The following is an 18,472-nucleotide window of genomic DNA, read 5'->3' as shown; positions in this document are numbered from 1 at the left end:
TTCGAAGAAAAAGGGACCAAAAACTTTATTGGCTGAAATGCCGAGCAAATGTACAACTAAATGAAACTTTATAGCTCCCTTAATTCGCCGACAGATAGTGCTTAGCTCTGCCTTTTGTCGTTGCAGAGTTTTAAATTCCTAAAGTTGTGGTATTCTTTTTGAATCACCCTGTATATTGTACAATATAGAATATACACAAGAACCAAGAAGGAACAATACGAGTGTAACATCGAGAATGAAGTGCTCGGATTTAAAAGGGAGTAAAACAGGGATGCAGCCAACGGCGTTGCCGCAGTGGTAACACCGGTTCCCGTCAGATCACCGAAGTTAAGCGCTGTCGGCTCGGCTAGCACTTGGATGGATGACCATCCGGTCTGCCGAGCGCTGTTGGCAGGCGGGGTGCACTCAGCTGTCGTGAGGCAAACTGAGGAGCTACTTGACTGAGAAGTAGCGACTCCGGTTTCGGAAACTGACATACTGTCGGGAGAGCGGTGTGCTGACCACATGCCCCTCCATATCCGCATCCAGTGACGCCTGTGAGCTGAGGATGACGCGGCGACCGGTCGGTTCCCTTTGGGCCTTCGTGACCTCTGTGGGAGTTAAGTTTTCTTTTTAGTTAAAATAGGGAAGTAGTCTTTCATCTCTTCTGTTCAAAAGTGGAATTAAACTGCAAGGTGAAAGGGTATCAGTGATAAGATTCGCTGATGGTATTGCTTCTTGAGTAAAACTGAAGAAGAATTACACGTTCTGCTGTATGTAATGAACAGTCTAATGAGTACAGAATGTGGATTGAAAGTGAATCGAAGAAAGACGAAAGGAATGAGAAGTTGCAGAGATGAGAGCAACGGGAAACTTAACATCAGAATAGGTGATCGCGGAGTAAATGACGTTAAGGAAGTCTGATGTGTGGCAGCAAAATAACACATGACAGGCAGAGCAAGGAGAACATCAAAAGCAGGCTAGCACTGGCAAAAGGGCACTCTTGGCCAAGAGAAGTTTACTGGTATCAATCATAGCCCTAGAAGTAGAAATTTCTGAGACTGCAGTTTCGAGCGCAGCCTTGGATAGTGATGAATTACGGACTGTGGAAAAACCGGAAGAGAATCGAAGCGTTGTGATGGTACAAAAGAAGGTTGAAAATGGGGTGAACTGATAAGTTAAGGAATGAGGAGGTTCTTCGCAGACTCGGCGAAGAAAGAAGTATGTGAAAAACATTGACAAGAAGAAGGGACGGTATGGTAGGGATGTGTTAAGACATCAGGGAATACCTTCCATGGTACTAGAGGGATCTGTAGAGTGCAGTACATCCAGCAAATAATTGAGGACGTAGGTTACAAGTGCTACTCAGAGATCGAAGGAGTTGGCGCAGGAGACGAATTTGTGGCGAGCCGCATCTACCCAGTAAGAAGACTGATAAAAGAAAAGAAAAAGAAAAAGAAAGAGTATCGTGGAGACAGGATGCACTCATCGCAACGCGAACAGAGACGTTTAAGCAATTATTTTACCCTCGCTCCGTATGTGAAAGGTTCGAGAAGAAGCCGTATCAACTATACAGTGGGGATCACGCTCTAAGGCATTCCTCACAGTGGTCTGCAGAGTATAGACGTAAGCGTAGAAAGTAATGCCTCTAACAAAGAGAAAGAAGCGGTAGCGTCTGATTGCTAGATTAGTTCTGAACACGTGGAGCACATCATATCATGTAAGTACTTAGTGGCAATACTAGTAAGTGATGTGAGACCATCACGTATAATCACTATTAGGAAAGGCGAATAGCAGATAGATTCCCGGAAAATGCGATGTCTCTGTCAAGGAAATCACACACAAGACGCCAGTGCGGCCAATTCCAGAGAGTTGTTCAAATGTTTGGGGTCCTTTTCAAGTAGAGATGACAGCAAATATCGAAAGACTTGAGAACCATGCTTCCAGTACCATTAATAAGTTGGTTTTGCACATGCAAAATAAACAGAAATGTTTGGGTAACTTAAACCCAGGAATAATCGGAAGAAAGGCGACCTAGTTCTCCACAAGCCGTGCTAAGTACATTTAAAGAACCTGTATGCGAAGAACAATATACTGCTAGCATCATATCTCGCATAAGGCTAATGAGAATAGAAGAAGAGAGTTTAGAGCACGTACGCTGCATACGAGGTGTGGCTAGAAAAAAACCGGACTAGTACTGGTGAAACAATAAAACGAATGCAATAAGGCTGAAAGTCGCGTGGCCTGTCACGTGACTCTCGCTCCGCCTACTGCTCGAGTTTCATCTGCCTCCTGCACTCAGTCTGCCCGTGGCATCTGTTTTAAGTAGTTGACGTTTTGTCTGTGCGTCGGAAAATGTTGAGTGTACAGAAAGAACAGCGTGTTAACATCAAATTTTGTTTCAAACTAGGAAAATCTGCAAGTGAAACGTTTGTAATGTTACAATAAGTGTACGGCGATGATTGTTTATAGCGAACACAAGTGTTTGAGTGGTTTAAACGATTTAAAGATGGCCGCGAAGACACCAGTGATGACACTCGCACTGGCAGACCACTGTCAGCAAAAACTGATGCAAACATTGAAAAAATCGGTAAACTTGTTCGACAAGATCGCCGTTTAACAATCAGAGCAGTGTCTGAGTTAACAGGAGTTGACAAGGAAAGTGTTAGGCAGATTCTTCATGAAAGTTTCAACATGAACAAAGTGTGTTGAAAAATGGTTCCAAAGTGTCTCACAATTGAACAGAAGGAACGCCGAAGAATGATTTGTTCTGACATCCTGGAAAACATTGAAAGTGATCCCACCTTCTTACAAAATGTTATTACTTGCGATGAATCGTGGTTTTTTACTTACGATCCCGAAACTAAACGCCAATCGATGCATTGGAAAACTCCTGGTTCTCCACGACAAAAAAAAGCACGAACGTCAAAATCGAAATTCAAGGCAATGATGATTGTTTTTTTGACATCAAAGGGATTGTGCACATTGATTGGGTACCAGAGGGACAAACAGTGAATCAGCATTACTACATAAGCGTCCTGGCTACCCTACGTGAGCGAGTACGGAGAAAACGGAACGATTTGTGGAGAAAAAAGTCATGGATCCTTCACCAAGACAATGCCCCAGCTCACAGTGCGTTGTCAGTGAAGACGTTTTTGGCAAAACACAACATTCCCATCTTAGATCATCCACCCTACTCACCTGATTTGGCCCCCTGTGACTTTTTTCTTTTCCCTAAAGTCAAGTCAGCTTTGAAAGGAACTAGATTTGAGACTGTCGAAGCACTAAAAGAAAAAGCGACGGAAGTAATGTATGGACTTACCGAAAATGATCTGCAGCATTGCTATGAACAGTGGAAAATTCGTATGGAGCGGTGTAGAGACCGAGGAGGAGAGTACATTGAAGGAGATAACGTGAAATTGTAAATAATTGTAAATAAATGTTTTTTCCAGCATCAGTCCGGTTTTTTTCTAGCCGCACCTCGTATTGGCATTTTTCCTTCGGTCAGCAGTACATAACATAGAAAATAGGTAATATTGGTACGATGTATCCTCCGCCGTACACTGTCCACTAGCTTTCCGAGTACATACGTAGATGTACAAGTAGTAGTTCGATTTATTGAATTACTGCAATCCCACAGCTAAAACGTATTTGAGGACTCTGTGACACTCGACGACACGCTGGACGTAGTACTTGCACCGTCACAGAGGCAAACAGCGCAGCGTCATGGTGCTGAGCTATGTCACCTGATCGTGACGCGAGCAAACTGAAGAACGCCAAGAGTCTCGTGTGACAGGCAATGCTGACGCGTAATTTCGCTATCGCATTGGTTCCCGTCAACAAGAGTAAACTGGACACACTGGGCGCAAGAGTGCCGCGTGAAGCCTTTCAGCGAGTCTTCTATTAGCGAATCGCCCGGGCTTCGCACGGGTAGCACCAACTATGTACGGCCGACAGACTTGTCTGGCGTAGTGGTAATAAATTATATGCATGAACCTTCCTCGTAAATCAGTCTTAGAGCAGGGCTTCCCAACGTGTGGTCCGCGGACCCCTTAGGGGTCCGCCGGCTCTTTCTCGGGTGTCCGCGGCCACCCTTCACCAAATAGTGTAAAATAAGGAGTAAAATTATTGAATAATAATGTGAAAATCAAATTCATCATTGTTTTTTTTTGTGTGTGTGAAAAAAATGTGTACTTTTATTTCAGGTCGTATCCCCAAGCAGCCTTTACGGTTCCTAAGTGAGAACGCATACACAGTTTAGTGCCGGAGTATGCGGCTTCTCTGATCGACTGTTTCGCAACAATACGGGGGTCGTTTGTGCGCCGGCTCACGGCGCTAGATGCGCTGATACCTTTTACGCATGCGCGGAGCGAGCTTTGTCGACCAATCACAGCACTCGCTGGCACGTATGCGGCCCCAGGCATCATCAAATGTTAAACTTGCTTCGTCAGTGCACTACCTATTTCATAAGTCGATTTTTGACCTTCAAGTTGTTTTCATTCATCTCTAAACCAAAGACTATTGATACTTCGGGCAGTGGGGGGGGGGGGGGGGGGGAGGAGGGGAGGAGGGAGGGGGGGGTCACTGGGAACAGACTAGGGGTCCCCCATGGATTTTCGACTGAAGAAGGGGTCCACCAGCTGAAAAGGTTGGGAAGCCCTGTATTAGAGACATCGAAGTTCCTATGGTACTTCTTGAGATTAGCCTTCGTATACAAACGTGAAGGCATATACAGGGTGTAAATTTTAAGTTCACAAACCAGAGTAACTCGAAAACTAAGCTTCACATGAAAAATGTGTAGAATCCAAAGTTCATTATTTTCGAGGGGGACATCTGCTGGTGCTAAAATTAGCCCGCCACCGCATCCCCCTGGGGGTGGAGCGGGAGGTAACTTTAAAATTTCAGATAGGAACCTCAATTTTTATTTCAGAATCAGATTCTACATAAAAAAAACTACGTACATTTAGTCTTAAACATTTGTTTTGATTCTTGTTAGTAGGCGCTGTAATACAAGAAAATCCATATTCCAATTTTTGCCTGGAAAATGGTTACAGATAAATAAAAAATACTTATTTACTTCGTTTGGTTGTTTAGTTAGCTAGTCAGATGATTTGTTTGATAATTAAAAGGTCTGTGGCCTCATGAGTACGAAACAAACAAAATTTATCCGAATCTACGGAAAAAAATTAATATGTGAGTCAACATTTGTAAAACTATAATTCCTCTCTCTCAAACCCCACGCTATGGGGAGAGGGGGCGAGTTTTCGTTTTAGCGAATCAAAATTTACGAAGTAAATAAGTATTTTTTATTTATCCGTAACCATTTTCCACGCAAAAATGAGAGCATGGATTTTCTTCAATTACAGCGCCAACTTCCAAGAATCAAAACCAATGTTTAAGACAAAATGTACGTAGTTTTTTTTATGAAGAATCTGATTCTGCAATAAGAAATGGAGTTTCCCATAAGTTGCCTCCCGCCCCACCCCCAGGGTCCGGGGTGGGGGGCTAATTTTAGCACCAGCAGAAGGCTGGCTCTGAGCACTATGGGACTTAACTTCTGAGGTCATCAGTCCCCTAGAACGTAGAACTACTTAAACCTAGCTAACCTAAGGACATCACACACATCCATGCCCGAGGCAGGATTCGAACCTGCGACCGTAGCGGTCACGCGGTTCCAAACTGAAGCGCTTAAAACCGCACGGCCACACCGGCCGGCCAGCAGAAGGCCCCCTCGAAAATAATCAGCCTTGGATTCTACACATTTTTTTCGTGTGAAGCTTATTTTTCGAGTTATTCTGGTTTGTCAACTTAAAATTTACACCATATATATCAAAAAAAGTTTTGCATCGCCTCGGTTCCGAGAGTTATGGAGCCTGTACAGAAAATTGGAATAGATATCAACATAAACATAATTTCCGCCCTTTATATTGCTCATGAAAACCACACATTGCATGCTGTACCTTCATAGTTGGTGGTCCAGATTGCTGTACACACCGGTAGCTCTAATACCCAGTAGCACGTCCTCTTGCATTGATGGATGCCCGTATTCGTCGCGGCATACTATCCACATGTTCATCAAAGCACTATGGGTCCAGATTGTCCCACTCCTCAACGACGATTCGGTGTAGATACCTCAGAGTGGTTGGTGGGTCACGTCGTCCATAAAGACCCCTTTTCAATCCATCCCAAGCATTTTCGGTAGGGTTCATGTCTGGAGAACATGATGGCCACTCTAGTCGAGCGATGTCGTTATACTGGAGGAAGTCATTCAAAAGATGTGCACGATGCAGGCGCGAATTGTCGTCAATGAAGACGGATGCCCCGCCAATATGCTGCCGATATGGTTGCACTATCGGTTGGAGGATAGCATTCACGCACCGTACAGCCGTTACGGCGCCTTCCATGACCACCAGCGGCGTATGTGGGCCCCGCATAATGCCAAGACAAAACAGCAGGGAACCTCCACCTTGCTGCACTCGCTGGGCAGTGTGTCTACAGGCCCGTCCACACGCAACGATCTGTCTGCGCAAATGTCTGCGCACATCCCATCTGCGCAGACAGATCGTGTGTGCACAGAAGATTTGCACCAACCTGAGGTGTGCGCAAACCTGGAAATTGGAGTTGGAGGTTTGAGCGAAACCTCTCAAATCTGTGGGTTCAAACCACATCTGCGCAGACTAGTTGGAGCGTGTGGACAGGAGATCGCCGCAAATCTGGCGCGAAACAGCTGTTTGCTCAGTCCAGTGTTTGTGCGCACAGGGCATTAAAATGGCTGATACTCGTCAGTGTTCTCGAGAGTTTGTAAGTGAATTCATTGAAATATAGAGAAGCCACCCATGTTTGTGGAAAACTAAAAGTATGGAATATAGTGACCGAGCAGAAAGACAGCAGCATACAATGATCTAATTGAAAAATTGCGGGCAGTTGACGCCTCGGCAAACACAGAAACAGTAATTAAAAAATTCGTTTCAAACTGTTTACCGAAAAGAGTTATCCACAGTTCATAAATCCAGAAGATCTGGTGTGGGAGTAGATCAAGTATACCAGCCAACGTTATGGTATTTTGATCTACTTGGCTTTCTCAGTGATCAATGAACGCCAATACCAAGCAGGAGCACAACTGAAGATGAAATTGGAGTGTCAATGTGCGAGGTAATGGAATACGAGGTAATGTAAAACAGTAGTATAACTACACTCCTGGAAATGGAAAAAAGAACACATTGACACCGGTGTGTCAGACCCACCATACTTGCTCCGGACACTGCGAGAGGGCTGTACAAGCAATGATCACACGCACGGCACAGCGGACACACCAGGAACCGCGGTGTTGGCCGTCGAATGGCGCTAGCTGCGCAGCATTTGTGCACCGCCGCCGTCAGTGTCAGCCACTTTGCCGTGGCATACGGAGCTCCATCGCAGTCTTTAACACTGGTAGCATGCTGCGACAGCGTGGACGTGAACCGTATGTGCAGTTGACGGACTTTGAGCGAGGGCGTATAGTGGGCATGCGGGAGGCCGGGTGGACGTACCGCCGAATTGCTCAACACGTGGGGCGTGAGGTCTCCACAGTACATCGATGTTGTCGCCAGTGGTCGGCGGAAGGTGCACGTGCCCGTCGACCTGGGACAGGACCGCAGCGACGCACGGATGCACGCCAAGACCGTAGGATCCTACGCAGTGCCGTAGGGGACCGCACTGCTACTTCCCAGCAAATTAGGGACACTGTTGCTCCTGGGGTATCGGCGAGGACCATTCGCAACCGTCTCCATGAAGCTGGGCTACGGTCTCGCACACCGTTAGGCCGTCTTCCGCTCACGCCCCAACATCGTGCAGCCCGCCTCCAGTGGTGTCGCGACAGGCGTGAATGGAGGGACGAATGGAGACGTGTCGTCTTCAGCGATGAGAGTCGCTTCTGCCTTGGTGCCAATGATGGTCGTATGCGTGTTTGGCGCCGTGCAAGTGAGCGCCACAATCAGGACTGCATACGACCGAGGCACACAGGGCCAACACCCGGCATCATGGTGTGGGGAGCGATCTCCTACACTGGCCGTACACCACTGGTGATCGTCGAGGGGACACTGAATAGTACACGGTACATCCAAACCGTCATCGAACCCATCGTTCTACCATTCCTAGACCGGCAAGGGAACTTGCTGTTCCAACAGGACATTGCACGTCCGCATGTATCCCGTGCCACCCAACGTGCTCTAGAAGGTGTAAGTCAACTACCCTGGCCAGCAAGATGTCCGGATCTGTCCCCCATTGAGCACGTTTGGGACTGGATGAAGCGTCGTCTCACGCGGTCTGCACGTCGAGCACGAACGCTGGTCCAACTGAGGCGCTAGGTGGATATGGCATGGCAAGCCGTTCCACAGGACTACATCCAGCATCTCTACGATCGTCTCCATGGGAGAACAGCAGCCTGCATTGCTGCGAAAGGTGGATATACAGTGTACTAGTGCCGACATTGTGCATGCTCTGTTGCCTGTGTCTATGTGCCTGTGGTTCTGTCAGTGTGATCATGTGATGTATCTGACCCCAGGAATGTGTCAATAAAGTTTCCCCTTCCTGGGACAATGAATTCACGGTGTTCTTATTTCAATTTCCAGGAGTGTATATTAACTATAGTATCCACAACCACAGTACTACAAGTAAAACTTATCAGGCAGTTAACGAATCTCTGTCTAGGATTCAGAATGGAGTTTTGTATCCTGGAACAAAAGTTTGAAACAGGTTGCTTGTACCCAGTAGCGAACTGAAAATGCCTACTCAGAAACAAAGTAAACCAAAGCTCATTGGCCGTGTAGGTACATAATTCCTAATAATATAGGCCTACTGTGTTTCAAACACGTCTACAACACCAAAAATATTATCTGTAACTTGACAGACTTAATTTACTTGACTTGCCTTCATGAACTCATCCTTCAGGACAGCGTAAATAGCTTCACATGTGTTGGGTATTATTTCACTCAACGCTTGTTTCGATATTGTAGTTGAAAATTCCAAATCCTTGTAGCTCCTTCCTGTTGCTAGGAATCTTAATGTTACCGCCATCCGTTCATGAGGAGAAATTGCCCTTCTCATACAAGTATTTTTTCTCGTAATATGAGGGGTTACAAGCTTTAAGAGATAATTATAAGTTTCGACATCCATCCGCAAATAATTTCGCCAGTCGTTAGGTTCGCCCTGCAACTCTCGCAGTAAATTTACGTGAGAAAACTACTTTCGCTTTAGCAGCCACTGTCTACACCATTTTGACCGCTTTCTCTGTTTCCTACGGTTGGTCTGAATGTTTTTTGCAACAGAAGTTGCGAACACAGACCACAACAGAACTTCCTCCATTTCTATATTTCAAAATAACTGAATTAAATCTTTGACGTTTACGGGGAGCGTAGTCGCTTGCCACTGATATTTCTTTTCTACACCGACAGATGGCGGGCGAGTAGTAGATTGGGGTTTGTGTCGTGTGAACACACCACATTTGCAGTGATCTTTTGCATGTACAGACATCTGCGCCGATGTCTGCGCAGACAGATCGTTGCGTGTGGACCGGGCTTAAGGCGTTCAGCCTGACGAGGTTGCCTCGAAACATGTCTCCGATGATTGTCTGGTTGAAGGCATATACGACACTCAATGTTGAAGAGAACGTGATGCCAATCCTGAGCTGTCTATTCGGCATGTTGTTGGGCCCATCTGTACCGTCCTGCATGGTGTCGTGGTTGCAAAGATGGACCTCGCCATGGACGTCGGGAGTGAAGTTGCGCATCATGCAGCCTATTGCGCACAGTTTGACTCGTAACATGACTTTCTATGGCTGCACGAAAAGCATTATTCAACATGGTGGCGTTGCTGTCAGTGCTCCTCCGAGCCGTAATCAGTAGGTAGCTGTCATCCACCGCAGTAGTAGCCCTTGGGCGGCCTAAGTGAGGCGTGTCATCAACAGGTCCTGTCTCTCTGTATCTCCTCCATGTCCGAACAAAGTCGCTTTTTTTCACTCCGAGACGCCTGGACACTCCCTTGTTGAGAGCCCTTCCTGGCACCAAGTAACAAGGTGGACGCGATCAAACAGCGGTATTGACCGTCTAGGCATGGTTGAACTACAGACAATAAGAGCTGTGTGCCTCCTTCCTGGTGAAATGACTGGAACTGATCGGCTGTCGGACCCCTCAGTCTAATAAGGACTGCTCATGCATGGTTGTTTATATCTTTGGGCAGGTTCAGTGGCATCTCTGAACAGTCAAAGGGACTCTGTATGTAATACAATATCCACAGTCAACCTCTATTTTCAGGAGTTTTGGGAACCGGGTTGATGCAAAACTTTTTTTGACGTGTGTACACACACACACACACACACACACACACACACACACAGACACACACACACACTGAGTCACATACTCACAACAGAAGTAACACCTATCATTTCGTAAACAGTTCCAGGTACCGAAACGAAGTTTCTGGCAAATGAAAGTACGCTAAGTACTTTGACATGCTATAAAATCTCTTAAATCTTGAATCGATCGAGAAAAGCAAGTATGGTTTTTTAAGTAGGATGATATAGTTTTATTGACGTCATTCGAAAGCGCTTGAAAAGACGAGTACAGTGATGTAATGCTTGTTCATGTTGAGGCTGAAACTCGAAGAAGGATCCGAGAAATGTACTAAAATTGGAGAGGAATTTGGCCAGAGTCAGCTAGAATGGTGTAAACATCGCCAAGCAGAGCTCTCATGCCTGGCTCCGTCATTATTGCCAGCAAGACAGGCCTACACTACTGAGATAAAATCTCACTTCCTATGCGACATAGATACAGTATCGGCTATGATTTTTGTGGAAGAAACTGCGGTATATGCTAGCTAGGAAAACTATTTCAAATGTGTGTATGTTTCCAGTTTTTTGTGAAAACAATTACAGTTTCGTCAGGCAAGTTTGTAATTAAACCCTCGCCGTTGCTGCTTACTTGTCAAAGCCGAAACAAAAACGTCGGACATTCATACCGCATGATGATAAACAGTCCAAGGGGACTTTTCAAAGTATGTAATACCTGACGTACCCATATCTAGAGACGTCTGAATGCTTCTTAAAGTAAACTAGCCGCTGTCGGACAAATGTGTCTGTAAACACAACTAGAAACTGTAATTAGACGGAATACACTTTAAATGAAGCAAACAGTTTATCCAGAAGGACTGACTTTATGTTACCCACAAAATAAATAACTTTACTAACGAAACGTAGTTTTACATTTAAGTATGTGCTGAAATTTTGTACCATCCGACTGCAAGACACATTTGCTATCACCGTTCGAGAGATAGATGATCAGAGTACATTGGATGAAATGCCCTTTCCATTTTGTGCCAATACGACGGCGCAAATCGTCTGGTGTAGTTAGAGCTTCTTGACGAACTGAAAGAAAGAAAGACAGAGAAGTTAAATCAAGAGATCTGGCCAGCCGTTGTATTGCAGCATTCCGTTCCATTCAACGGTCAGGAAACTTTACATTATTTGCGATGCAACATGGAAACAGTGAGCTGGGCACTTGCCTTGTTGGGACCACATACACTGTCGCTTATCCAGTGGTACTTCTTCTAGAAGAACAGACAGAATGGTCGTAAGAAAGTGTGCGAATGTCACTTCTCTGGCTGATTCCAACTTCTCTGGCAATATGTCTCCTGCCACCATCCACCGTATAAAAGTAGAATGTCAGCATTCAAGAAATGTTGGAGCAGAAATGACCTCAGTTTCTTCTAGTTCTGCAGTGCAGACAAGTAAACAGTCGAAAGGATTAATACAGCGACGTAGCATGGTATGAGCGTATTTACAAATGATAGCCGATTTTGCCCGCCTTACCTTTCAGTTTTAGTGTGTTTCTCGGATTCCTTATGAGCTTTCAAATACGTTGAGAAAAGTATGTCATTATGTTTTAAGAAACCATACTTGCTTCATTACCACGATCGATACAAGAATTAAGACTCTTTATCACATACTGAAGTACACGCCACTTAGCGTACTATCATTTGCCTTAAACCTCATTTCGATATCTGGAACTGTTCACGAAATAATAGGGGTATCACAACTTGAGTGACTCGCTCTTTATATAATACAGTTAACATAGTATATATAGTACAGTGAACATAGTTTTTATACACCTGTTGATTAATACAGCAGCAACGTTATAGGTGACCAACGTGCCCAAATTCCCCAGTTACTTGTGCGATGTCGGCAATATAAACAGGTGTCCAAAATTAAAGCAACAAACCGCTGTTTTCCAATCCTTCGTCGAATTCACTATATAAACGAATACACGAATATATAAATAAAGCACTTCAGTTCTTTCAGAGTAACCATATACAAGAAATATCTCATGACCCCACACAGAAATTCAACAGTAAACGAAAGAAATAGTTGAATAAAACATGCTTCTCAGTAACAAGGGAAGAAACACAGAGATTAACAGTTATGAACCCAACAGCTCCAAAGTTAAGCGCCCAGCCTAAGATCCCTAAACCTAATATCCCTATCAGACCAGTTGTCAATGCTATAAATCATCCAGGCTGCAAAGTTATGCGTAATCCGCATTCAATTTTAGAAAAACAATATAAATTTAAAACCACGTTTTCAGTGAAAAATAGCTAACAAGCAATTCAAGGTATTAAAGATCTTCATATCCCATCCAATGCAAAGCTCATCTCTCTCGACATAGTAAATTTATATAGCAGCATACCCATCAAAGAATCCATACATATAATCAAAAATAATTTATTAAAAGGTCATACCATGTTCGCAGCTGAAGTAGTTGAATTAATGGAATTGCTAGAGCTTGTTCTTTCACACAATTATTTCACATTTGATGGAAAAATGTACAAACAAGATTTTGGCCTAGCAATGGGAAGTCCTCTAAGTGGAATCACAGCAGAAATTTTCATTAACCATCTTCAAAATAAGCTTCTGAAGAACAAAGATATAATAACCCAGAAAATAGTACACTACTGTGGATAAGTTGATGACACATTCATTGTATACAATGGAACTGATGAAGAAATAGAAACTCTATTAAAAAGATTCAATAATTTACACATAACTATCCAGTGCACCATAGAACATGAGAAAGATAAAAAAATTAACTTTCTAATGACAATAAGTAACACAGACTAAACCCTAAATATCAATGTATACAGAAAACCAACATACACAGACACAGTAATTAATAAATCTTCCACACATCCCAACTCACATAAACAAGCTGCATTCGGATCCTTCTTAAACAGAGCACAGAAATTCTCACTTTATGCTACCGATTATGAGACAGAAATGAACACTATCAAATACATTGCACATAATAATGACTATCACGAACATGAAATAGACACACTATCACAACGCACAACTAAAACTAATAACAAACAGTGTGACACAGCTTCCTCCCACAACATCCAAAAACCCAAGTATATAACGCTACCTTATTAGGTGTCATATCAAACAAAATAGCCAAACTTAAAAAAAAAAAAAAAAAAAAAAACAGACATCAGGATCACCTTTGCCACCAACAACTTCATCCCACAGATAAACTTAACAAAGCAGGAATTTATAAAATTACATGCAGTCATGGCAACAAATATTACATTGGCCAAACGTGAACAAATTTTTGTAACCCGCTTTAAAGAACACATTGACTGTTTCAGGCTTACACATTGACTGTTTCAGACTTGGAAAACCGAATAAACCTACTATAGCGAAACATATAAATGAAACAGGATACAGTGTTACAACAGACAACGATCTCAAAGTACTACATAATTTAGGAAAATCGACATCTTGGAAGAAATGGAAATATTCAACCATGGCCACATGGGGAATAACGAGGTCCTGAATGAAATGATGGACTTCAAAAATTCACATTTCTTTTCGAATTTCACTACAGTACTCCTAGAATAAAAGATACATAACATTTAGATTAGATTAGATTAGTACTTTTTCCATAGATCATGAATACGACACTTCGTAATGATGTGGAACGTGTCAGTTAATAAAAGGTGTCTATACAAGATATTACATTAGACAAAATATTACATGACACTCAATAATTTTTTTGTGGAGGTTGGGGAATTATCCACTTACTATATCCAAAAATTCATCTAATGAGTAGAAGGAGTTGCCATTAAGAAATTCTTTTAATTTCCTTTTAAATGCTATATGGCTATCTGTCAGACTTTTGATGCTATTAGGTAAGTGACGAAAGACTTTTGTGGCAGCATAATTTACCCCCTTCTGAGCCAAAGTTAGATTTAACCTTGAGTCGTTTGACTGTAGCCCCAGCAGTAGCTTAGACATATGTAAGATAAATAGTTTATATCATGATGTGTTCAATAATATTGTAACAGGTGCTCAATTTGTAATGTATTTCGTCAACCTACACCTGTAATACGATAACAAGACGTGCAGAAGACGTGTAAACATCTGACACCACATAGATCGACAAATCGATAGTCAAATCGAAACCACCTGTATTTCGTTCGCCATCTTGTCCACTGCACTACAGATTTGTTTGTGATCGTGTTTCCAAGTTACTGTTATGTTATTGAAAATTTGTGAACAGTGACCAAGAAAGGCAAGAGAGCTACGTAAATGGAAACATCTCTGCGCATCACAACGAGACAGCCACGCCAGAATAACAAAGAGAGTGACCGTAACAAAACATTTTAGTGCAAACATCAGTCCAGCTTCCAAAGTGACATCGCCTCAAACTAAGTTTTCTTTTCTTCCACAGGATGACCACTGCATCTATAAAAATACTATGTAACATCAGTATGACCTTATTGTAAAGTTGTTTTTGTAATGCCATTAGCCTGACGATGAGGTATTCCCTCGAAACATGTCGCTAAATAAATAAGTAATACAATAGTTGACAAAGTTTGTGACTGGTAGCTGTAATTAAAAAAAAAAACCTTTACGTAGGTTGCTTCTGTACGTGTCATCTGTCAGAGTCGAATCTAGACGTATCAGAGGTTCCCTATCGCTCCAGCTGCACACGTCCCACACCATTATAGAGCCTTGAACAGTCCTCTGCTGACATGCAGGGTCCATGGATTCATAAGGTTGTCTCCATACTGGTACACGTCTGTCCACACGATAAACTTTGAAACGTGAAGTTTCCAGTCATCAACAGTCCAATGTCGGTGCTAACGGGCCCAGGTGATGCGTAAAGCTTTGTGTCGTGCAGTCATCAAGGGTACACGAGTGGGCCTTCGGCTCTGAAAGACCACATCGCTGTTTCGTTGAATGGTTCGCACGCTAACACTTCTTGATGTCCCGTTCTTGCAGGATCCTTTTCCGGCCGTAGCGACCTCGGAGATTTGATGTTTTACCAGATTCCTGATATTCACGGTACACTCGTGAAATGGTCGTATAGGAAATCCCCACTTCGTCGCTACCTTGGTGATGCTGTGTCCCATCACTCGTGCGCCGACTAGAACACCACTTTCAAACCGACTTAAATCTTGATAACCTGCTATTGTAGCAGCAGTAACAGATCTAACAATTGCTCCAGACACTTGTTTTATATAGACGTTGCCGACTGCAGTGCAGTATTCTGCCTGTTTACGTATATGTATTTTTGAATACGCTTGCCCATACCAATTTCAGTGTATATACTGAATGTCTGTCGATCTACGGAGACGCCTGAACTTAGCCTTGTCGTATTTTGGTAGCGAGCAGTCGCCCGATCCGTAAGAGGGAGCGGCGCGGTGTCCAGAGGAGCCGGAACCTGGAGTATCCGGGAGCGCCGCCTGGACTTCCGGCCCGGAGTTCCCGCTGGTCCGCTCGCAGCCTTGGCGAGGAGGATGGGTGCTGACGTCAGCGGCTACTTGCTGGCTGCCGGCTCCAGGCTCTAGCCTCCAGGGACGCCCTCGGCTCTCGTAGCAGGCCAGACACTGCGCAGCTCTGTTCCGGGTTCGATCGTACTAACTGTAAGTGTGGAGCGGGACTGCCTTCGTGAATGTTATGCTGCGTGAACTCTTGCCGCGAGCTACAGAGCAGAAATGTGGGGTGGGGGTTGTAAGGCTTGTACATAGTGAATCACTTAAAACTTGTGCCGCAGATATTGAGGAAATCGAAATGCTATTCATGTGCGGTTTTCACATAATATATATTGGTAATCAGGGGCTCGTGTTGTTAGCCGATCGACAGTTTTTAATAATAATTAAATAGTGTATTTTTTCAAACATACACTTTTTTAAATGGAACAGTGCCTATGGACATTAACAAACTGCAACTAGGGTAAATTAGAAGTGGCGCATTGCTGCGGAATTGTAATGCGAGGTGTTTACGAGAGATCGCATTTTGAAAAGCTCCCACTCCGACACCTGTACAATATCTGTGGTAGCGCACGCGAAGGAACACAAGTGCATACACACTAGTTACGTGGATTCTGACCAATAACGAGACAACTAAACGTCACAGGTTGTGTTAAAGATGATCACTGGCAGCGACAATTCACGCTTCCATTCCGGCATGGAACGACTGCTGCACGCATGTTAGCGTTTCAGCAGAGATGTCCGAGCAGGTTGCAGTAATACGCCTATGTATATCATCGGGAGTAGTTGGTATGTCCTTGTAGACAGAGTCTTCCAGTTTTTTCCACAGAAAAAAAAATAATTCAGGAAACGCTCGCCAAGGTACGGGTTCTCTTCGTCCAATCCAAAAGTTTAGAAACTGTGAGCTGGACAGTCAACATGTTGTTACCACAGGTTCCTCCAAGTCTGCAGAGGAACGTCGTCTACTACCAATCCATCCTCTGAAAACTGTACATCAACAGCATTTTCCATTTCGGCAATATCTGCTGTGTAAGTTTTAGGCGATTCACGCTGTAAAATACAAGATATGGCGGTTTTGTTTCTAAAATTTGCCGCAGAGAGTACCTTTGGATACCTCAAGACGTTGGTGATACGTAACTCTTTGGTTACCAGGGGTTGAGTTAGGCGCAGATGACGTCACCGTAGTTCTGTCGCGAGTAGCTGTCTGTTGTCTGTATTCGGTGAGAGAGCAGCGCGAACGGCGGACATGGTGGATAGAGAATGATTTTTTTTAAGATTCCTTATGGGGTATTCATTGGACAAATACATTATACTAGAACTGACATGTGATTACATTTTCAGGCAATTTGGGTGCATAGATCCTGAGAAATCAGTACCCAGAACAACCACCTCTGGCCGTAATAATGGATTTGTTACGCCTGGGCATTGAGTCGAACAGAGATTGGATGGCATGTACAGGTACAGCCGCCCATGCAGCTTTAACACGATACCACAGTTAATTAAGAGTAGTGACTGGCGTATTGTGACGAGCCAGTTGCTCGGCCAACATTGACCAGACGTTTTAAATTGGTTAGAGAACTGGAGAATGTGTTGGCCAGGGCAGCAGTCGAACATTTTCTGTATCCAGAAAGGCCCGTAAAGGACCTGCAACACGCGGTCGTGCATTATTCTGCTGAAATGTAGGGTTTTGCAGGGATCGAATGAAGGGTAGAGCCACGGGCCGTAACACATCTAAAATGTAACGTCCACTGATCAAAGTGTGTCAATGCGAACAAGAGGTGACCGAGACGTGTAACCAATGGCACCCCATACCATCACGCCGGATGATACGGCAGTATGGCGATGACGAATACACGCTTCCAATGTGCGTTCACAGCAATGTCGCCAAACACGTATGCTACAGAACCTGGATTCATCCGAAAAAAATGACGTTTTGCCTTTCGTGCACCCAGGTTCGTTGTTGAGGACACCATCGCAGGCGCTCCTGTCTGTGATGCAGCGTCAAGGGTAACCGCAGCCATTGTCTCCGAGCTGATAGTCCATGCTGCTGCAAACGTCGTCGAACTGTTCGATCAGATGTTTGTTGTCTTGCAAACGTCCCCATCTGTTGACTCAGGGATCGAGACGTGGCTGCAAGGTCCATTACAGCCATGTGGATAAGGTGCCTGTCATCTCGACTGCTAGTGATACGAGGCCGTTGGGATCCAGCACGGCGTTCCGTATTACCCTCCTGAACCCACCGATTCCATATTCTGCTAACAGTCACTGGATCTCGACCAACGCGAGCAGCAATGTCGCGATACGATAAACCGCAATAGCGATAGGCTACAATCCGACCTTTATCAAAGTCGGAAACGCGATGGTCGCACATCTCCTCCTTACACGAGGCATCACAACAACGGTTCACCAGGCAACGCCGGTCCACTGCAGTCAGTGTATGAGAAATCGGTTGGAAACTTTCCTCGTGTCAGCACGTTGTAGGAGTCGCCACCGGCGCCAACCTTGTGTGAATCCTCTGAAAAGCTAATCATTTGCATATCACAGCATCTTATTCCTGTCGGTTAAATTTCGCGTCTGTAGCACGTCATCTTCATGGTGTAGCAATTTTAATGGCCAGTAGTGTAACATGAAAGCCCTAAGATTAGTCACTATGTCAGGTGGTGGAATAATTTCGCTAGGATGACAC

The 18,472-nt window shown here is 44.2% G+C and overlaps 1 pseudogene; it reads left to right on the top strand.

Moving 5' to 3' along the window:
• The first annotated feature begins 276 nt into the window (after window positions 1–276).
• Window positions 277–393, top strand: LOC124803702 (annotated as a pseudogene).
• Window positions 394–18,472: the final 18,079 nt, after the last annotated feature.

Source organism: Schistocerca piceifrons, chromosome 6, assembly GCF_021461385.2.
Source record: "Schistocerca piceifrons isolate TAMUIC-IGC-003096 chromosome 6, iqSchPice1.1, whole genome shotgun sequence".
In the NCBI taxonomy this organism is placed as follows: domain Eukaryota; kingdom Metazoa; phylum Arthropoda; class Insecta; order Orthoptera; family Acrididae; genus Schistocerca; species Schistocerca piceifrons.
This window is presented reverse-complemented; position numbering and strand designations above follow the sequence as displayed.